The 23,635-nt window shown below is 37.1% G+C and overlaps 1 protein-coding gene across 1 annotated transcript in view; it reads right to left on the minus strand.

Annotated features, from left to right (window-relative positions):
- Nucleotides 1-14,566, minus strand: part of fbxl16 (F-box and leucine-rich repeat protein 16) — a 29,739-nt gene extending 15,173 nt beyond the window's left edge. Inside the window, exon 1 of the mRNA XM_072369781.1 lies at nucleotides 14,191-14,566. The gene's annotated coding sequence lies outside the window, so the exon portion shown is untranslated. The remainder of the gene's footprint in view (nucleotides 1-14,190) is intronic.
- Between the last annotated feature and the right edge of the window lie 9,069 nt (nucleotides 14,567-23,635).

A 23,635-nucleotide genomic window follows, 5' to 3' on the forward strand; every position in this document is an offset into this window, starting at 1 on the left:
ACTTTTTTTCTTTTCAATGAATAATGACTAATAACATAAAAACAATGATAAAATAATTTAGCTATTTTGGGATTAACAGATATTACTCTACTACAGACATTTTAAGCTATTAGGACATGAGGGGCCAATTCCACATGCATGCAGGTAAACACATATGTTGAAGAAGGTATTAATGGCTGAAAACCCCTTTTTATGTGGTTTGTTCATGCAAAAATATCTATGTTATACTATGCTGTTATATTTGAATACATCAGTGATAACAGTGAAGGTTAAATTGTTGCTCCACTGATGTAACTCCAACTCGACAACCTCAACCTACCAACCTTAAGCAGAAAATCTACAATAATCTAAATGCCAAACAGCGTGAATTCTATTTTAAAATGGTGACATAAAGCACTATGTGCCATTAATCAGATTGAGTTAAGAGTTTTGTTCCTTTTTCCTACAAAGGGTCAATTTGAGGGAGTGCTTTTCAGTTAAGATCTACTTTCTAACTACAGAAATTTCAAACACACCGCATGATGTTTTTAAGCCATTCACAGACCCATAAATAACCTGCCATTCTATTTACATGCACATTCACAAAAAGTCAGGATGCCACATTAACTTCTCTGTGTCTGTGTCCCTTGTGTAGGGGTCTGTTTAGATTTCCATATCTTTAACATCTTGGTACTGATTTGGTCTATCATATAATATCTAAAATGTATTTATTTTTTACCATTGAAAATGAATATGGAACAATTACTTATCAATCCAAAGGGATTCTGTTATCTTCCCTCCCTGTGATTCCAAGCTAGTGATACCACACAGGATCATTTTCAATAAAGCTCCTGATGCTAGTCATAGGATATGTGATTTGTGATTCACTTTCATTTATAAAACTGAGATTATACACTTAAACATGGTTCATCCTAAAACACGCAATAATTTTGATGCATTTGAATTTCATACTAAACTGTGTCAGATCTTTAAAGCCAAATATAAAAAACACTAGGGGAACTTGATAAAAATCCATACTACAAGTTTCAAATTATTTGACAAAAGTATTTCCTCACCGCCACTCCATACATCCACATTGACAGACATATATCAAGAACTGTAGAAGGCTTGAAGCAACAGGGAACCTTCCCAGAAGTACGACCAACCTTCCAAATAGTCTTCAGGGACACAGCAACTCATCCAAGAGGGCACAAAAGACTCAATATGCAGATTTTTCTCACCACAGTGAAAGTCATTATTAAACTATAAAAAATATACCATATCTGTTTGTGAGTTGAAAGTGGTATTGTTAATTTCTGAATGACTAAAGAGAAATAAAATCAGTATGTCATGCTATATTGAGACCTGGAAAGAACAGCTTCTGAGACCCTTGACACTCCCCTATGTGGCTACATACAAGCATTTTCAGTTACAGAACGACGTACTTAAAGTCCCAGGGACTTTCATCGAGGAACTAGGAAAAGTTCCCACTACTTTCCACTGTGGCCTTAGGTCCAGCAAATATTAGCAAATTAGTTCACTAAAGAACTAACAAAGACAACTTCTCTCCTCACTGCTGCAGGTCTTTTTGAGGAGAAGGACTGAGCTAGAGTAACCAGGCAGATCAGTGAAACAAGGGTAAAAAGAGGAAAGTACATGTAAGTTGCAGCCACAGAAACTGACAACATAGATCTTTCCTTCATGATTGTGCTGAGGTGCGTTTGTGCTTTGATGTTTTAGAATGTCTTTTATTTCTCTAATTCCCTGCTTTGTGATTCACTGCTCTCTCCCTACTCAACCACCCACAGGTAGCCCTCTCACTCTGTATCTCTTTCCCACTAATTCAACCAGGTGCAGAGGTCAGTGTCTAAAATGTTGTAATGAATGTTGTGCTTAAAAACTAACTGATTAATCTATCTGCAGTTCATCTTTTAATATTAGGATCAAGGATCAAGGATTCTTTATTGTCATTTCGACACATGTTAAAAACATGTGAAACTAAATTAGTTACTCTGGTCCTGGTGCAAGCCCAATAATCATTATTATTTATTGTAATTATTATATATTATCATTATAGTTTTCAGATTTTTTTGAGCTGTGGTGGATACTGACAGTGTGATGACTAGATCAGAAAAGTAGAAATAAACCTGAAAAAGTACTTGACCCCATATGTTCAGCTCCACAAGCTTGATTAGAAAGTACTGGGGACTCAAAAGTAGTTCCTCCTAAGTAGAACTGTTTTGATAAATTTAAAATAAACAAATGAATAAATAACTCTCCCTTATAATTCTTTTAGTCGCTCGTAGGGGAAATTGGCATAAGGGACTTGGTTGAGTAAAATTCAAGTGGTCATAATGATATGATGGTCTGTTAAAAGAAGAAGAAATTTAAAGGGTTGTATTTTAAAACAGAGAAAGGAAGCAACTCTGCAGTTCTAGCAAAGAACATTTGGTATTTGACTGAAAACCAGACTGCAAACACTGGGTGGTGAATACACGGCCTCTCTTTTGTTACATCCTTTGAACAGAGTGGAACAATGTTGATACAAAACACAATATAGTGTAAATGAATTCGGGCCTAATCTAGCCTGTTCTCTGTGACCTCACTGTATTAGTAGCAGGAGGACAGCTTGCAGGCTCAAACCACTCAGTTATGTAACATGCTGACTCTGTGCCTTCACACACACAATCTCTCTGTTCCACTCTACTGACCCAACCAGCTGCGCTACTGTCACCTGCATCATATAAGTAATTGAATAAATGATCAAAAACCCTTCTCACCATAACCAAACTGAGTAGCATTTAATGTTTTCTTACGTTAAATCATTTGTGGGTTGCTTTGCAGATAAAGACTGGCTCAGCCTCCACTGTAGCATAAACATCCATTACATAATACACTGCTGTCAACAAGAGCAGCTAAAGCAAGCACCGTGGGATTTTTCAACAGAATTTACAATATAATCAGGGTAACACGTAAGAGAACAGATTCATTTAACATTGACTCTGTTGCCACAACCCCCTTCAAAAACATATTTCAAGTTTATTCTAACGTAATAGATGCACAGCTACAGCAAGAGTTATAATTATAACCTTCATCTGTTATGTCATATAGCTACGGTGTCTCTGTCAGGAAGGGAGACAAAAATGCAGAGGCATCTTCAAGCTCTTTTGCAAGGAATCCACTCCAAGAAAATCTACACTAATACGCTAATAGAAACTTTAAAATTGCTCAACATAAATGAGCTACATTTAACTGAATAGTTAACCTCCATAATAATCATATAATGAACAATAAAACGAAAAAGTGCTTTCATCCTATCTTAACTGCCTAAAAAAACAAGTCTTTTTTTTCATGGCATTCTACCTTGTGCAGTTATATACAAAGAGATCTTTGACTTCTGACTCAGTTCAGCTTCAGAGGGATGCAACGCTCTGAAACCATCAGAATCTGTGAAAAAAATATCCACGGTCTTGTCCTAATAAATAAACTATTATAGTTAAAGTATTACTTTACATTTAACAGCTTGATATGATCTGTGTATACCTTGTTACCACTGACAATACATTGATTGCCTGCGTTGCTGCATATTAAATACACAAAGTATGGAGCATATCAAATCTGTAAATGAAGGCTATGTAAATGTAAATGTAAACGGGTGTGTTTTTGTTATATGCAGATTTCAAAAAATGGTTTTACTGTCTCGTGAGTCTCTTTGCTTGTCAATGTGAAGAGGGCTAACATTAGAACTGACTAATTACAGTGTTAAGTCGTAGTCACAATGCTACAGTTATGCTAGGTCATTTTCCACAATTAAATAATAACAGTCTACAACAATAAACCTCATCATTTGACAGTGTCCTTTCTTTCAGCAAACATTAATGTGATCAACTAAATTCTTTTTAGACTCACATTAGTAGTTTTCATTGTTATAATTTTAGTTGCAGTTTGAGTTTAAGCAACAAAAGTACTTAAAATTATTAGGAAAAGACCTATCTCAACATTCATCATGTATTAGAGAAATTTTCTTGAGAGTAATCTCTGAAGACTGACTAATTCCTTTTGCATTTGTTTCCACAGAATTTACCAGAGGGTATCGTTTCAGAGCTTAATTCATAAAAAAAATCTATTATGGGGAGCATATAAATATAATTTCACAGGTCCACAATTTTCAGCTTTGTACTCATTTTCTGTTTCAGCCTCAATGGTGTCAGCTGCTACTGGTGTCAGCATAAAGAATCTCAGATCTTTCCATTATTAGATTTTGCACAGTCCTGATACCAGTGCTCTGTTTACTAAAACATTAATTGTCTAATTAAATGTGAGATGCTCCACCAGAATACAACCTTAAAGGGAAATTTCATCCCCAAATCAAGTTTCCCCTTTGTCCTGTGATACTATTTATCCATCTAAATTATTTCCTCCAAAACCAGGCAACTCACACCAAAATAATCTACAGTATATGGATCAACAGACCATTCATAATATAGAGAGAATGCACTTATGTTCTCCATCAACATACACACATGCCCCTGAGTGGCAAAAACATTCAACATAGCTGTCACCACAAGTCATAGGAATGGTAGTACAACGAGTGAATATCATCTAAAAATAAAAGGTTGTTGGTCTCAACAAGGATATTTGCGATCTACCAAAGAATCTGGAAATTGGATCTCCTGATATTTCGAACTACCTTTTTTTAGTATGTTGGTTAAAACTCATGCAACAAAGCCTGAAAAACTGAGAGTCTGGATGCCTGGTCATGCTTCAAAATGGGATTTGTCATCAAAATGAAGGTGATAAAGATTCCAATCGACATTCTGGTTGTGAATGGACAGGCCTGTATCAACAGTTTTTATCTTGTTCAAACTTTTGTCATAAAAAACAAGCATGGATAGCATTTTTTGTGTAGAATCCACAATGCAGCTCATGTTATATGTGTGCAGAGTCATAAGACCAAAAAAAAATTTACCCCTTGATTTATAATGTTTGACTTGTGAACATCATGATCAGTGTTAAAAAGGCTCTTTAGGAATTTGATTTGACAATCCGTCAAAACAGAAACTATCAATTTATTCTAAAAAATATTTAAAGCAAACTTTTTATGTAAATTCCCTTTCTGTACAAATTTTAATTTCAGATTGCATCCGTTAGCATCACTGCTGCATGTACATAATCTGTCCTCACCCGTATCATGCACTTACTTTATGTAATGTTGTGCTTAAATCTCAGATTTAAACATATCTTCTCATCATATGGTATATTGCTGCTTGTTTTTGAAGTTACAATTTTTTTGCTCAGTGCTGAAGCTAAATCTTCTGTGATGTAATTTGTGAGACTGAAGCTTTTGTCACTGGACCTCTACGGGCTATTATACTTTCATCAGTTTTGTGCAATAAAAATGTAGGTTTTTTCATAATAGTTTGATTCTGAGTATCTTGACGTTTAATAATTAAATAGATAAACACAAAAATATGCATTTATCTGCTCAGATCACTGTGGTGTCATGTTCCAATGCTTCATAGCATTCCATAGCACGATGTACCATATAAGGAGGATAATTCAGAGAGGATTTAAGAAAGTTGCTTGAGCAATACTCCAGGTCAGTTCCGACACTGAACTACAGTACACAGGTACAGGAAGAGTAATTGATTTTCAAAAGTGGACCAATGCTGGACATGTGGTCTGTGCAAACACAAATAATAAGTTGCTTACTTGCTTATTTGCATACTGCCTGGAGATTGAGATCAGATTACACGACCCATGTAGAGAAGTTCTCTGATACCAGGGCATGAACTGACAAACTACAAGCTGTCAGTCAGTGATTGGACCAACCATGACACATATTATAACCAGGTATCAAAAATTTATTTGAAAAAAAAAAGCACCTTTTCTGGGGTGTCTGCAAAGACAAATCCCAAACTAGCTCCAGTGTGTCAGTGAATCAACTAACTCCTCACAGGCAGCACATCAAACAACACAGCAGAATTCTATTTCCTATGATATCAGATGAGGAAGCAGATTCTAGCCTTTAAGCTCCCCTTTGGAGATACTCCTTTACAGCCACAAACTAAGGAAACACTGGACAGACTCTCCTATGTCCTATGTGCCTTATCTTGGAGCTGAGTGGGAGGTTCAGACCCCCACAGTACAATCACAAATGGGGGCATTGACAAGTTTACTTTACTTAATTTTTAAGTAATAAACACAGTACAAGACTCAACTCTGTTCGCAGTCTTTTCTCACCAGCTCCAGTAAACTGCCCAAATCTTAAATGGATGCCAAAGAAAGGAATTATAAATCCATACACTGATAATTTGATGCAACTTTCTTTGTGAAGTAAATTGTTCCAAATTACCACTATGTATGTAAATATGATCTTGATTATTACAGTCACCCAGTTTCAAATAATTAATCTGATAGCAACAATGTTAGAACATTATTGTTGCAATTGACAAAATTATTTTCCAACATATGAAAATAGGAGGAAATTAACAATTAACAAATAACAACAAACTTTATACGGTATCCACCCAGCTGGGGCCTTTCTGTGTGGAGTTTGCATGTTCTCCCCATGTATGCGTGGGTTCTCTCTGGGTACTCCGCCTTCCTCTCACTGTTCAAAAACATGCATGTTAGGTTAATTGGTGACTCTAAAATTGTCCTTAGGAGTGAGTATGAGTGTGGATGGGTGTTTGTCTCGTTTGTCTCTGTGTGGCCCTGTGATGGACTGGCGACCCGTCTCGCCCGATGACCGCTGGGATAGGCTCCAGCCCCCTGTAACCCGACCGACGAATTAAACGGGTATAGAAAATGGATGGATTATTATGTGATTTGTGTGTCTTGGTGTGTGTGTATTAATTTGTGCATGATTAGTAGATATATTGCTGTTTTGTTTGAATTAATTTCATAACAATGACAAAGGACATACAATTAGGTTTCAAAATAATAAGAAAATGAGCAGTGCCCTCTACTCTGAGATATTTTGGTCACTCTCCAGTTGTGGAGTAAGATATATCAATTTCTAAACTGTGTAACTTCCACCTTTATGGTGATTTGACTGAGCTGTCAGTACTGCGGGCACTTTAACTGGGGAGAAAGTAAGTCAATCCAGCTGTTTTAAACTGTGGTAGCTGTACATCCGTTAATCCCAGAGGTACCTGGGGACAAGTTGCAAAACTAACAGGTGACAAATAAGGCAGATGTCGACTGTAATCATCAGCTCTCTGCCGCCATGGCTCTGCAAAAAAATCAGCCCACCAGGTGTCCACTTACTCCTGCACCTTCGGTTCACTTTGTGTATATGTAGCCATCTAATTTCTGTGATGTAGTAAGCGTTAATAGCTTTGAGATACAAATTACTTAAAAGAAGTATTCCACTCAATAGTAATGCAAGCTTCATGTCACAAAGGACACAAGCCACATTCACAGTAAACTGTTTCACAGTTTCAGAGATACAATATGGACAATGCTAACGACAGTAAACAAGCAGCTACTGAAGATTGTATTAATGCTTCATCTGTCTGGTTTGAGATTTCCACAGCGACAGCACTGAAAAGCCCCTTTTACTCATAAAAAAACAACACCCAGTAAAATCTCAAATGACTGCAGTAGTTGCAGCTTATCAGCTCCAGCTCCAATCGGCATTGATGGGAACACAACACCTGGGTATACATGATCATTTTGACTAACAGCACAGCAGTCGGGGCTAGAAGAGTGGGCAAAGCTGACTTTTTAAATCTTTTTAACAGAAACACTTTTACCAATGATGATGTCCCAAACAGAGACCTGAAAACTGGCAGCTTCAACTTGCAGACAAAAAGAGAAGAGACTGCTTGGTTTTAGCTGTCTGCAAGACAGCAGGCAGCAGTCTGTGTTCACATTCACAGTCAAATCAGATGTTTTAAAGTAGCCTACAGTGTCATGCCATCCCTTCATGTTGTTGTAGTTACAGGCTTGTCCCCTGGCAGGTGGCTGTTATTGGATCAGTTCTGAATATATTATCACCACCAGAGCACTGACATATAAACACGGCTCTACTGGCAATGGGATTTGATGTTACAGATTTTTTTTATCTGGCATACTTGAGTACACAATAAAAAAATGCATCATGGGGAAGAAAAAAAATCTCAATAGTTTTTGTAAGTTACAGATTAGACTGAATCTAAAAGGAAAGATCCAAATTTTGTTTGCTACAGGAACATGTTGTCATCATAATGTTTGGTTAAACCAGGCAGCACCTCAAAGAGATCCACAAGGTCCCTTTTAGTGTCTTGTACATGGAAGCTCCAGATTTGCAGTTGATTACAGTATTAACCTCACTGTAGCAATATTCAGTGCTACTATTTCCCACTGATTCCATAGATCCACCAACCCTGAGCTTGACATTAGCACTCAGGAATCAAGGTAAAGACTTGCTGCACTGTATATTACATTATCCAGGGGTTTTTTTTAAATGAGAACAATATTACTTGCAATAAAAGTTTTTTCTTAAACTATATTTTTCCATCATTTCAACTTCATTCATGAGAAATTGTAATTTGTCTGTGAGATCTGGAAGGTGGGATACCACAACATCCTTGATGTAACAATGTTACCAAGGTCATGAACACAAGGACCGCATCTTTCAGGGGGATTTAAGGTCAACTATTCACTCTGCAGCATTGTGTGTGTAGGTAACAAGTACTAACCTCACAAATGTTTTTTATTTCTACATGTATGGTAGGGGATAAGATTAGTGCAATAATTTGAATGTATAACATTAGAGTGAATAAAAGGAAGAAGCACCTTGCAAAAAATTTTGAGATGCCCAAAGATTTGAGGGATCTTTTAACATCTACAGGGTTTCAGTCCTCATACAGGCTTTGGCTTGTTCAATGTCATGTTTCAGAACGTCAGGAAGGAGCTCTGTATATAATCTGCCTGCATTTGTATTTTAAACTATCTGTTATGTTTATGCATTTAGCAGACGCTTTTATCCAAAGCGACTTACAGGTAGGCAGATAGGGTAAGGGGGCCTTGCCTAAGGACCCCTACTGGAGTTAGTAGTACCTTTCATGCAGGTGATTTGAACCCAGGTCACCCACATGAAAGTGGCAATCTTACCACTACACTACCCAGCCACTACATACTACTAACAAATGTGGTATATATATAACCTATTCTCACTTTCAAAATACTACCTTTTACTAAACCTAACCAGGAAGTTTTTATTTCCACGCATACAAATATGGATTCTTATGATTTCCCAAAGATTAGTTTTTACTCGAGGGGTGTCTGTCAGAAACAATTGTAGCGAATAATTACCATGGTTTGCACTGTGTGAAGTAAGATAGATTGCTCCTATGATTTAATACGCCTGTAACTCGGGAAAGAGCAGTTGCCTACAAAGTGTGGTAGACAACAACATGTCACATGTCAAAACGTTCTTGGGCAAGACACTGAACACGTTGCCTACCAATGCTTTAATCAGTGAATGAATGTGAATGAATGCATAGAATAAAAGCACTGACTGGGACATGCTGTATGAGTGTGTGAGTGAACGGGTGAATGTAGCGTCTTTTTAATACGTGACATTAATAATGTTTTCCATATACTGCATGCCACATCCTCACTTTTGTCCATATAAGTATACACTGCTAGCATAGACAAGGTAGTTTACCAATCACAGATATATTTAAATTGATATTACTGCTTGACAAAATGCACTTATCAAATTAATTTTCATTTTGGATATATGAAACAAAAAGTGAAATCATGACTAATGACACCAAGGAAGGATATAAAGGGAGTTTTCTTGAAAGTCTTTTACATCCAAAATCCAGATAGTTTATTCTGGATATTCAAAAATGTAATAATGGATATGTGACATGAGGAGAAAATGATTAAGAAACAATAGCTACTATGGAGGTCAAGTTGGGGTCTGAAAGACCATAAAAAGGTTCTAAGAGAATGGCTCATGGGATTCCTAGGAAACTAAATCAAAACTCCTGTTTGACTTAAAAATACTTTCAGTATAGCAGCATAGTCTGAAGTGGTGTTGCTCTGTTCTGTTATACAGCAACACTTGTTAAATCTTAAATTTCACAGAAGTGTTTCTTGCTTCCTTACCAAAGAAGTTATAGTCTGAAGTTTGAACACAAACATCTTAAAAAAAGCCTTATGAACTGTGTGCAAGTCCTTTTGAGCAACAAAGTTGAAATAGAACATTTTCAGTGCAATGATTAACGGTATGTTTGGAGAAAAATCATGCTGAATTTCACGAGTAGCACAACTGTCCAGTTGTTAAGCACAAGGGAGAATCAATCGTGCTTTGGGCTTACATTGAAGTTCTTGGCAAAAGGAAGATTTCTTTTAGATGGAGAAGAATGTATTCAATTAAAAACCAGAATGTTCTGTAAGCAGAAATCACGCTGAAAATAAATATAGGGGGATGAAATAGGAGGAACATAAAATAAAATCCTTACCACCTCAAAAAATCTGCATTAGATCCCACACATACCGTACCTACACATCATCTAAAATCTGTGTGAAGACCTTTAATAGGCAGTGCAAGAATCTCAGACATGTTAAAGCCTTTTGCAAGAGAGAGGGTGGAAATTAACCCAAGAAAAAAACACCTTTAAGCTGTCTTAAAAAGTGTTTACAAGCTGCACGACTTACCAAAGTGGGTGCTACCAAATACTGACCAAGCAGAGTACCATAACTTTAATTGTGTACAATTGTAAATCGTTTTAAAACCATATAAAATGGAAATACAAAATCAAGTTATCTTTAAATATCGAAGAGCTGAGTCACCTTCAGCTTTTCTACTTTGGAAATCAGGTCATCATTATTACTATTCCTTGCAACAATAGTTTGACCAAGTGCAATTTACTTTTGGCCATTGTAGCTATGAAGTGTAATCTATAAATATCAGGACAGTTTTTAGAGTAGCAGTCTTTGCTCTGTGATCCAGTGTATTTGACGTGAGATTCATTTGCAGACTCTGCACTAACTTTGTCATCACAATTTACTTTGGGTAAGCAACAGTTCACTGTTCTGATACTCGGTTACAAATAAAGAAGTCACTTTAACACCAAAGTATTATTTCTTTCCTGAGTCAATGTGACAGGGTGCTAATGCAATGCATTGCACAGTGATAAATTTAAACATTTCTTCACAAAGCTATTTTTTTTTATCTTGGTATAGATTTTTTTGTCTTTTTAGTTTTCATCTGTACACCACCAGCCACTCTACACCTTGTTCATCTGTCTCAGCACAACAATGTAGATTTGCATTCTGAGGTACAGGGAGCGAGACCAGATTCACATGATACAGTTACCATCTACATCTTTTTGTCTAAATAAGTCAGCTAATTCATATAAAACATTCTGTTCTGGTCAATTTTTCAGAAGAGAAAGCTTGTGAGACACCATGAAAAAACATTGGATGGAAGGATGCTTTCAGCTCTGCTGCCAGATGGCATTCAATTTCTTAAAGAACATTGCAGATATTCATTAAAACATTCTTCCTCACTGTCATTTCAGGTACTCAAAATTTCACTCCCCTTTTACTATTTTTGTGTGTCGGACTTTTAGTGACATGTCCACTGCCATCCAGTAAGAAACACATAATTTCAAGAAACAAAGCATCAAGATATCTGGGGAGTTCAAACGGAGTAAGTGGTGGTATTTTGAAGTTATGTAGCTGCTGCAATCTTGCAATGTTTTAAAAAGAAGCCGAGAAGAGTTTTAAACTCATAAAACACCTATACAATCAATGCTGGGTTTCAGAATGACCGGTGTCTTTGCATTTAATCTACAACCCTATGGGAAGTGCAAGCAATAAACTAACAAAATAAGCAAAACAACAAAACAAAACCCACAGTCATTTCTTTCATTTACTTATGTTAATTTACATGAACTTTTATTTAACTACAAACCGTTTAAATATAAGATATTTTCATATTTCATATATATTTTCATTCGACAATTTAATTTGATTTGTTAATATGCATCTATTTTTAAATTTAATACCTGCAACACACCCCCAAAAAAGCCTTGGAACGGAGCAATGTATGTATGTATATATATCTATATATATGTATAGATATGGTAAAAGTAATAATTGTATGGTACAAAAGCAGAATAAAATGTTGAGTCTTTGAATAGCAAAGATGGGGTCTCTGGTTACCTCAACAAATGTGTGAGAAAATCACTAAAATGTTACAAAACAACATTCCCTTAAAAAAAGAGTGGAAAAAAATTGCACATTGTTCCCTGTTTAGTGAATAATATGTGAAAAGAATCAATATATCTCAGTGTATAAAGGGGAAGGGCAAAAGCCTTAGTTTGACACCTGTGAGCTCTGATCCCTGAGTGAGAACTAAATCAGAACCCATCATTCTTTTATAGCTGCAATCTGGTCAGTTAGTATGTTTTACAGCCAACTGCTTAGTTCTAATACATTGATTTTTCACATTGGAAATGGTGTGACTTTCGCTATTAAACGTTGCAGTGAGTTTGTCAAACATTTCAGTGATCTCGAATCACTATTATTCAAGATTTTCCCCCTCACTCATTTCTTCCGAAAGGATGATGACTTACCACTATCCTATTTATTGGACATTTCTTAACTCAGTTTTAGTAGTTTTAGTACTCTCCTTAGTCTTCTGACCAATAATTTTACCTTTCAAAAAGTAACCTCTTTTCCATTTCTTTAGGATGCGTTTCCTAAAATAGTTAAGGAACGACAGGCTGCTCAATGCTACAGCGAGAGGTAAATAACTTGTTGCCAGCTGAGACATTATTCACTGCAGTATGTCGGTGGCCCTTTCCTGTTTGATTAGTTTAATCCAGGTAGTGTTTTTTTTTTGGTCAGGCAGTCTGCTATTAAATGAATAAAAGCCGATTAAGTTGAAGTATTACCACATTCTCTTTCTTTTTTTATTTGCATGTTCCATACCACCCCTACTTTTTCAGACTCAGCATTGTTACAACTGTGGTCATACACTGGTCAAAACTCGTCAAGGCACTACAGACGACTATTCAAACTAGTACTAGTACACTAAACTCCTCATAATACCATTTCTAGATATGAAAAACAACACTCTTGCTTGTCACAGTGCCTGTCTGGATTCCCAGAATTCCACAACTGACAGAATTACATTACTTTTGTTTTGGCTCCCTTGAATTTAAACTATGAGCAGATGTTATTGGTAAAAAGAAACTTTAAGAGTCCAGATGCAGAGATGATTCAGATTGTCCTTATGGATATCAAAACAATGCATCTGTGAATCTCTGGAATGTTCATTTTCACAGCAAATAACTATATTTAGGAAATTTTTCATATCCTTTATGTACACTCTACATATAAACACTGAGAAGGACAACTTTTACAACATTCAAAATATGTAAAGTAAGGTTTTGGGTTCAACGGTTTCAGTTTTCATTATGTCATAACACATTTTCTGCCAGTAAGGTTGTTATTGTGTAGAAGTGTAATTAGATTTCTGAAGTTGACAACATCATTTTGACTAGAATAAAGTTCAAAAGAAAAGCAGCATCTGAAAGATTCACGAATGAGGCTAAAAACAGACCATCATTACAACAGTTTACCACATATCTCCCACATTTCAATATGAACTTGTGCTTTGCCACACTGCTCAAATTCACAAACTCCTCCTTTAACTCAGCAGGAAACCCCAAACCATTTTAAATATATGAAACTCAGCTTTTCGAAATTAGACCCTCAAGTAGTCATAAAAATTAGAAGAGGCAAAAACACGTCATGAGGCCCACAGAGACTGACAGAGCTGAAGAATCAGGGGCGGAACCAGGTAACGACAACAAAACACAGCAAACAGATTACTTAAAATACCTGAAAAAGAGAGAAATAGTTGAGCGAATGAGAAGTTAGTTGAGAAAAAGATTGCGTCACTGGTAGACGCTGACGTCATTGTATTTGTTAATAATACGCAGCTCGATGCGGCTGATCAGCTCCGTCACCCAAAGGCCCTACCGTGCACACAAAGAGCTGGAACACCCAGTACCATTCCCCATCAACAGCCCTGATTCTCTGCAGTCTGAGCGGAGGTGCTGCCATCAACCGACACCATCACAGGCACAGACACCTACACTCACTCACGCTCCGCACCGGCCACATCCTCCTCGTCCGGCATGTTTGGGGGTTTTTTTTGGTTTTTTTAAAATCGCAGCATCCCCTTGAGCCTACCTTTCAGATGAAAATTCACTCGGGCATTAATCCATGATCAGCACGCTGTTATCTGCCTCTCGATCACGTTTTTCCAACGTTGCGACGCAGAAAGGTCGAAATAAATAATTATTAGGAGGCAGCCAGTGTCCTATCGGTTAGCCAGAGATGCGCCCACCGAGCTCATAGACGCACGAAAAAACAACAGCTCCAAAATCAAAATCAATCAAAAAATATGCTGGGGCCACTGGTACAAGGGCCTCCTGAAAACCCGTAAAACCTGAAGCAAAATAGCAGCACGGTTGTGTTTTCGATCGCCTAGTCCTCCATAACAGAATGGCCCTTTCTGTCCCGTAATTTCTCCTCCACACATACATGCACACACGCAGAGCGGAGCAGCTCGGGCTCATTTAAAGAGATAGGCTGAGGCAGCTGTAGCGGCGCTGTGCGCAGAGCCACCAGTCTGCTGCTTATGCAACCTGAGCATCAGCCTCTGCTTATTCTACAATTCAGAAACACTGATAAATATAATATACCTACATAAATCTGTCTGAGTGTGTCGTTTCCAATAAATAAGATTGCAGCTGGCTGCTGAGCAAGTCTAAAATACACAGAGGGACCAACAGACCAAGAGGAGATTGACGTTCAAACATATTTGTTTTTCAAAATTCCTCCAAAAGTTCATTGAATTCCTCCTAATTTTGTTTACTTACAGCACTGAACACATCAGCAAATATATCTTAGTAGTTTTGAGTCTACTTATCACTTAAACAAAAAGTTTGATGAATCTGAATCAAATAAATTAGGTTTTGTGTAATCAGTTCATATGGTACATCTCTACTGTTGTTTTTTTGTTATTGGGGGAGTGGGATAAGTTGGCCCACCCTCTGTATCTTTGCAACCATGCACTTTAATTGTCATATGGCCAAAAAGACGAAGCACATGAAAGGAGTGTTATCAACAATTTTCCTTAAATATGGTTTTAGCTCATAGAAGTAACATTTTGATAAATCTTTTAATAACTGCCACTTCAATTCAAGTTTAACCAAGAATAAAAATGTTTAGTAACATACGTTGGTAACATAAACACGATGTTAATGTGTCAAGAAAGGCTGAGCGAATGTGTACGGAACTACAAACACATGATGATGTTGCCATGTGTGGGCATAAGTCCTTATGCCACTGCGTACACTCTCAGAACTCATAGAACAGTTGGGAGGAGATTGGATGTCGGAACTTGGAAATGAACTCTGAACTCTGCACTGTTCTCCGGTGGATGTATTGCCTAACAATCATGCCTACGTAAAGCAGGCATGAGAGTGTGTGGGCCGTGTGGGAAATTTTGAAACAGACGTTCCTGTTTACATACATAAAGTGAGCATAAATGAGCCTTAAGTGGTAAGGTCAGCATGAAGTCCCTTTGAGTGAGTAGGGGGTGTGGGGTAAGATGGGACCATTTTTGCTGATTTGGTCCTCAAGGTAAGAGTGAATGTGACAGTACAATGGAAGTATCAGAATAAATTTCAGGCTGTTAACCATCAATAGACTCAACAATGACAAAGATTTCTAAAAAATTTGCCATCTTATGTTTCTCCCATGGCTCAATTTGCCCCATGTTCAGGGTAAGTTGCACCACCCGGACGCACTTCTTTTTCTTTTTTTAAAATTTTTTACCCAACTCCTGTTTAAATAGCATTAAGGCTTAAAGCACTGTATAATGGAGGGCCACCTCTGGTGCATTTCAACCAGCAGCACCCATAACCTTAATGTATACCCTGGTTCCAGTGGTGGGAATGGGGGAGACTAAGTAATTACCCCCTAAAAGATCATAGTTTCTCTAAAGTTAAAATGCAGCTTTCAGAGAAATGTGGGCTGTGACTGCAGCACAGCGACGATTCAAACTGTCCTCAGGTTCTCAGTCGGATTTTTTGTTTACATGTCATTTCTGGTTACAAAAACCCACAATGGTGATGAACTAATGACAAACTTTATGCTTCAAAATTGCATTCCACAAAGCAATTGGTGATGTCAGTGGTGATATGGTGGATCTTTGACTTAACATTAGGATTGGTTATCAGCATTTAGAGGCTGCTATGCAGTACTTGTAGTAAAGTATGGTCCGACAGTATCTAATGAAGACATGTCAACAGAAAAAGAATAATTTTTAAAGAAATTATATTTGCTTGTCAATATGAAACCTGGCTCAGATCCCAGGTTTTACAGAAACTAATATTTCACTGGTTATTTCTCCATTTATTTAATATCAAATTATGAGGAAATTTTGATATCTGAGGAGTATGCTGCTATATTTTCAGAGATCCCAAGCAAATATCTTCTATATGTTTAATTTCCGGGAGTCTTATTCGGAGCTCCACCTCAACAAGGAAGTGATGTTGTAGATCTCTGCTTCTCATCTTGTTTGTTCTGTAGCCTCCAGGCACAGCCGCTCTCTCCATTTCTTGCTTTATGTGCCACTCTTTCAGTCCAAAGAAGCATTGAGCTGGAGAGCTTTCTATTTTTAGATACCAACCCGCCTGTTCAGCCTCCCACCCCCTTTGGCACAAAGAGATACACCCACATAGGCACGCACAAAGCATCCGTAGACAGCATTCAAGCACAACACACAGGGTGTTGTATATATGTTGCCTACAAAGCATGCAGATGTACACACACACACACACACACACACAAACATGCTTAGAAATCAAATGCATACATTTATGTGGTTAATGCAGAAACATTGTAAGCCAAATGATGGATTAGAAATGCCAAGTATAAAGCAAAGGTTAAAAGAAAGAGAAATACACATCACACTGCACATACTATAGCATTAATATTGCAGGAAGTCTTAGGGGGGAACGAGGAACACTCCCTGTAATGGATAGCGGGGGAGGGGTTCCCACTACCTTGCAGCTTCTGCAATGTTGCCATCCATTTGTGTGTGTATGTGTGTGTGTGTGTGTGTGTGTGTGTGTGTGTGTGCGGAGTAGTTATGATAACCTATATTTCTCTGATACACTCATTGCAAATACAATCTAAAAATTCCTCCTTGATACAGTTATACATCTGACCATTTAGTACTGAGTTTTGTTAATGATTTAATATATATATTAAAAAGTGCAGATTTCCTCTTAATTAGTGCCAAGCAATGACTTTAGATTTGTATGCTTAGGGAATCTTTCAGGACTTTTTCAGACCACAGAACAACAAAAGCGATTACAGATCACTTCAACCATGTGTTTCAAAATATAACTCAAGTATATGAGTTGCATAACTAACTCATTCTATTGAATACCTAAAATCAGAGCGTATTGCTTCACAGGTAGTCATTCTTGGGATGTAAATGTGGCTGTGCTGTGCTTAGTTGTAATTGCAGTCAGTGGAGGCAATTGTTGCTTGTACAGGTGTGCACATAAAGAAAGGTCAGGATACTCCTTTGAAACAGTGGGCTGGGACTTTGTGAGAAACCTGTTGGAATTTCTCCCTACGTACTTTTTGTCTTTCACTATATCCACACACAACCATTTGATAATGGCATAAAATAAACAACTAAATTTGAAAATTTGCTTTTTTTCAAGCTTTTTAAAATAATTGTGGTGAATTTATTCATATATTTGTAAATATGAATGAATATCTAATATTCCACAAACAGGCAAACACATGTGAACTTGAATAAGAACCTGTACTGCAGTGAGGATGACTCAGCCTCTACCGTTGCCATGGAAACACTGCCTCTTTGCAATCAGTCTCTTAGTAACTGTGCAGTTGCCGAGGAACAAACCAGAGTGTAAGGGTGTGCTTGTGTGTGAGAGAGTATGTATTCACTCAGAAACTGATGTAACTTGCTGCTTCCTTGAGTGGATTCTAAAATAGTGCAATTGCAAAATAAATAAATAACGCCTCTTGTTATCTTTGCAATATAGAATGCAAATGTACCTTTTTTTTTTGATGATCTGATCAGGTTTGCATTTACATCTTTAATATTCGTGTCATTTTTATGTATATCACTATCTAGCTTATTTCTTTACATAACATAATAAAATGAGAATCTGTTAATAACAATCTTTGGGAGCAAGGACACAAAGCTGGTGAACCTACCAGAGCTACTTTTTCGAATTTACCACTGCTTGTTTCTTGGCAAATGCACTGCAATCTAACATCCAAATAGAGCCATTGTCAAAGGCTTACTTAATCATTTGGAATCCTGTGAAGAGGCCCTAACAGCATCCTCCATGTTGCCATGGCTCCTCATTGCTGCCATGGTGGGATGTGCTGATGCAGTGAGTGGCCTCTCACAAATGTGTTTTTTCAGGATCTAAGAGCGATCAGTTAAGTACATACAAATGTCAAAGCTCTCTTGCCCTTTTATGTGGAGTCTTTGTCTGAAAGAATCTTCCATCTGAAAGATGGAAACTCAGTAAGATGTGCAAAAGGATCTTCTTCAGTGTCTCCTGCAATGTTAACTCCTGTGAAGTCCTGTAAAAAGTGGGACCAGACAGTCAGACATTGTTCACATATACATATATGTATGTTCCTGAATTTTTGGGCCATCGACATTCTGAACATGTGCATATAACCCCTGCAAAACAGGCTCTGATGTCCTGTCAATACATAGGGTCCAACAGATTTGGACCATAAGGGTCAATGTTATTATTATGCAAATAAAATACTCACTGTCAATCTAACACTTTCCTCAAAACTGAAAAATTGAAAAAAGAAAACAAAAATGGCTTTGAACTTTGAAGAGTGGAAAATAAATTATATTGTGACTGAAACATTGATTAGTTCAAATGTTTAGGTGAGGTGCAGATTGGTGTAGCTGAAGACATTTTTTAAATAATCGAAATAGGTAAAATACACTGAGAATGAATTGTCAGTAACTTCCACAAGCTTTCCATTCATAAAGTCTGTCAGTTCATTGGTTGTGTAAATTGTATTAAGGACTCAAACATGTTGCAGAGAGGTGCCCAGTGCAGGAGGAGTCCACAATTAGCCTCGGCCTACAGGAGCACATAGAAGATTTGCAAATAAATAACAATAAGGCCATATAATTACTTGCCTGATGAGAGTGTACGCAGTGGGAAGGTAAGGTGGATTTAGAATCTTTAGCTTGTGCAACATTGTCAATGTTTTGACTTTTCACATATTGTAAGGTAATGATATTGTTATCTTTGAGATTATTAACACACACTTATATTATTGTCAAATTGCGATTGTGTTTCTTCTTACTTGAGATGTGGTGGACATGGATGGTTAATCATAGTCTGTAGAGTGGAGTGGCCAATACTGATTTATGTGTTGTGACAGTGTTTTCAGATTATTGACTCAGTAATAACCTAAGTTGTTCCCTTTTGCATTTTTTTGTTCTGCCATAAAACATCTATTAAAAATGCCCCCATTACACTGCCTACAATCACATGGGCTTGTTAAATGTTTCTTATCATCAATGCCTTCATGTTGCACTCAACATCTTCCATTTGTTTATCTAAGGAAGTTGCATGTCGATCTTGGAACTTAACTGTCCTAACTAAAATTGCTCCATATGAGAGTAATAATGGTAGACGGAGTCATAGACATTTACTGAAGGATTATCTTTACTATTTGTGGTGGATAGCCTGGTCTAAGAGCAAAATGTAAAATTGTCTAGAAAAAAAATTAGAAGAAAACATTGGATGTTAACTGATGGACACATATTGCACATTGTGACATACAGCAGGCGATGTCAAAAATGGACTGCATTTTGTGTCTCTTATAGGGGGGGCAGTAATTGTCATGCAGCGAGCCAGAAAATGAGATTTGATACATGCAGTAGAAGTTATGAGTCGTTTTGTGTCTGTTTTAAGGCAATTATAATCAATATGTTTTTAATGCCGAATCATTAATGCACAGCTACTTAAGATAAAGTAAAACAGTGGCCAAAAACAAACTGAAGGAGACGCACATGGGGCTGTTAGTTGACAATTAGTTGACAGTGAGCATAACTGCACCAAGAAATTTCTCGGCTTTAGAACTTTAACACAGTAGTTTTTTTTTCTGTTCACTCTTATATAGTGAAAAGGAGCAAATGTATCTGTTTGTTCTTCACTTTTCACTCTGAAGTTTGCTTTTCTGGATGTGAAACATCTATCAGAGCTGCACAATGCTGAAAGATTTTTTGAATGCATACAAGTATGTACATACATGTACAAATTACACACAGATGTACCATTGTATACAGTTCCATGCAAATGTTTTGAAGCCCAATATATTACTGCAACATGCAGAAACTCCTCCAAAGAACAAGGACAAAAATATCCCAAATCTGAGCATTGACACAATGTCACACAGTGGTAGCTGTATATGAGTAAAAGAAGAGGGTTGTCTCACATTTTGCAGTGTGGAAATGGCAGATGATTCACAACAACAACAACCCTCCCTCTCTGACATGAGCCTTACTCTTTTTACCCAATGCTCTCCCATCCCCTCCTCCCTCCCAGCATACTTCATTCATGTTTTTTTTTTTTTTGCCATTCATTTTCTGCTGCGCTACAAACCAAAGCAACAAGCAGGGATGCGACAGCTAACCAGCCCAGCAAATCCATCCACAGCAGGCTTCTCCTTCACACAGAGCCCTGTGTGTTTGGATGCATTGACGTCATGCCTGACGCATGGCAGGCTGGAGTGGCCAGCTCTATCAAAGGCCTGTGCTGAGACTTGAACAGAGGTATTATTAACCAGCAGAGGGAGATACACAGAGAGAATTGGAGGGGAAGTTATTAGTTTGGTGAGGTCAAAAGGGAGTAGTCTGAATGGGGGGTTGCTCTTGAATGACCAGCAAGGTAAGATGCTGTACTTGTTATTTGTTTTTTGATCATGGACAATAAAGGCAAACATTGTTGTACATCTTTATTATGATGTTTCAATACACGGACTTCTCCAGTTGTTATAACATTTAAAAATCTGTTTAATCTTGCTTGCACAACATGTGGAAACTAAACAAAAAGGCTTTGAGAGGCATAGTGAAACCACTGATGTTGAAATGTTCCCTTCTGCCTCTTGGTGGACAAAACTGGCACTTGATCTGTTTTGAGCCATGCCACAAGTTTCACTTTGATTGGCTTACCATGTAATTAGCCATGAGGTCATGCTGACAGTTTTTATTTGGTTTAAGGATACTATAATTGTCAGTAGTCATAGAAGTATTACTTATTTAAAGACATGCTAAATGTAATTATATGATTGGGTTAAAACAATATGGTACTAAGTTTGACACATTTCTCATTTAAACTTGCTAAAATTTGTTCAGCCTGTTTGGCAGGTGAGTGGGGCAGTGATTGAACTATGTATGAACGTAATACTTGAGGTACAGTTTTCATATGAGTATGCTTAACTTGAGGCGTTGGATACAATATTTATATGCATGAGATTCAGGAATGATTCTAAATCACTGACTTGACCCAAATTCTGTTAAGAAAGGGAGAAATTCGTACGTTCATTAGTAACATCCTACACTGAAAATAGCCCTGTCTGCAAAAACATTTGAATTATTTTGTCATTGTAACTGTCAATATAATCGAAAAGATCTAATAAAAATATGATAATAAAGAAATATATACAATCAGAAATTTGATATAACCAGAGAAAAAAAATGTGGCTGGACTCCCTTGATGCTGCTGATTTACACAGACACCACCTGATCAGGAATAGAATATAAAGCAAAACTACAGATCAAATATATAACAAGGATATGAATGCAGAGTTATTCACCTGTTTAACATCTATATTATCTTGTTTGTTTTTTTACACTAGAAAGTGTTGGAGTTGAAAATCACCAAATTATGATTTAAATAATTACTGGTTCAGAAAACATGGTTCGGAGAGTCAGACATAAAAGGCTGCTGAATTTGAATCTCTTTCCATTGGTGGCAGGCTGTCGTGCATCCCAGTGTTTAGCTCTGATTACAGGGTCATTTTCTTGGTTTTGCTCCATTAAATAGATCTACAATTAAAAAAATTACCACAAAATAGCTTTTTTTAATTTTACTGTTCTTCATTTTGGAGGTCAGACGTATGCAAATGAGTAATATTCTCAAAAACAATCGAGATCATGTTTGCTGCTCGAAAATTGGTGTCGGTTGGTGGTTCGATCCCCACTCTCACTGCTCAAAATGATTGGTGAACTGACAGCTGGCAGTTCTGAGGTGCCTTTGAGCAAGGCACCGTACCCCCACCGCCCCAGTGTATGGCATCTGTCTCTATGAGTGTGTGACCCTGTGCATGTGCATGTGTGTGTCAACAGGTGCCAACCTGGATGGGTTAAAAGCGGAGGACAAATTTCGTGTGTATGCATTGACATGCATGACAATAAATCTGATCTTAATCTTAATCTATTACAAAGGGGAAAAAGGAGGAAAAAGGATAACAACGAGCCTGTTGGTTGATTAAATGTTTGGTTAACCACCCTGTCTTTGTCAGCAATGATTCTCAATCTGGAGGTTCCAACACCCTTGGAGTTGTGACATTATGTACTTTCTGTGGGTCACAACAGAAAAAAGAAGTTAAATTAAATTAAAAGAGAGAAAAAACACCCAAATTTTGTCTCTTTGTGCTATGCTTTCACAACAACAACAACCACATTTTATAAACCATCACAATCTTTCACTTTGTGGAGAGGCATACTGATATTTCAAGGTGCTGCTTCCATGTAAATGTCACAATCTCTAAATTGACTTTGGTTTTGTCTAATTACAAATAAATAGGGCTGTCTTGAACAAGTGAAATGTTGTTACATTTTTACCTCTGTCATTGTGCTTTGGTAATTGTTTTGTATTCAACAAATTAATGTAGATTTTTGTTCTTTCAATGTCTTGGGATAATCATTCTGATTTAGAGAACATATATTTTTTTTTAAGAGGAAGAAAGATTGAAATGCTTCTGGATATGAAATCAGATTATATCTGTTAACATTAACAAACTTAAAGGGACAATAAGCCATTGAGGTGTTAAAGTCTTGCCAAAAGTGAGACAATCAAGAGTTTAAGAACAATTAGAAACATATTTATTTAAACAAAAACACGTATTGTACCATGAACTGTCACCCCATCTTGTTTATGAGTGGTGGTAGTGGTTGATCTGCACCTTCTAGGAGGGAAACTAAAAAATAAATTTGTAGGTAATGCTGAATTAAAAGGAAGGTAAATGTCTAAAATATGACATTTAGACACACTTACAGTACACTTAGTATTATTGAAAAACACATAACTGATATGCTTGAGTATGATGTATAGAAAACAGTAGAATTTGTCCTACAAAACTGTGTAACACTGCAAAGCACAGTAATATCTGAATTCAAAACATATGTGTACATGGCTAAACTGAAATTTCTGTATCATTAGAAATATTATCATGAGACCGATAAACACGGAAGGTGGCGGTACTGCAGCACAAAACTGTCTGTCAACCGCCAAAGAACATTAGAAGAAGAAAC

Source organism: Leuresthes tenuis, unplaced genomic scaffold, assembly GCF_036924035.1.
Source record: "Leuresthes tenuis unplaced genomic scaffold, fLeuTen1.0.hap1 SCAF_17, whole genome shotgun sequence".
Classification (NCBI taxonomy): domain Eukaryota; kingdom Metazoa; phylum Chordata; class Actinopteri; order Atheriniformes; family Atherinopsidae; genus Leuresthes; species Leuresthes tenuis.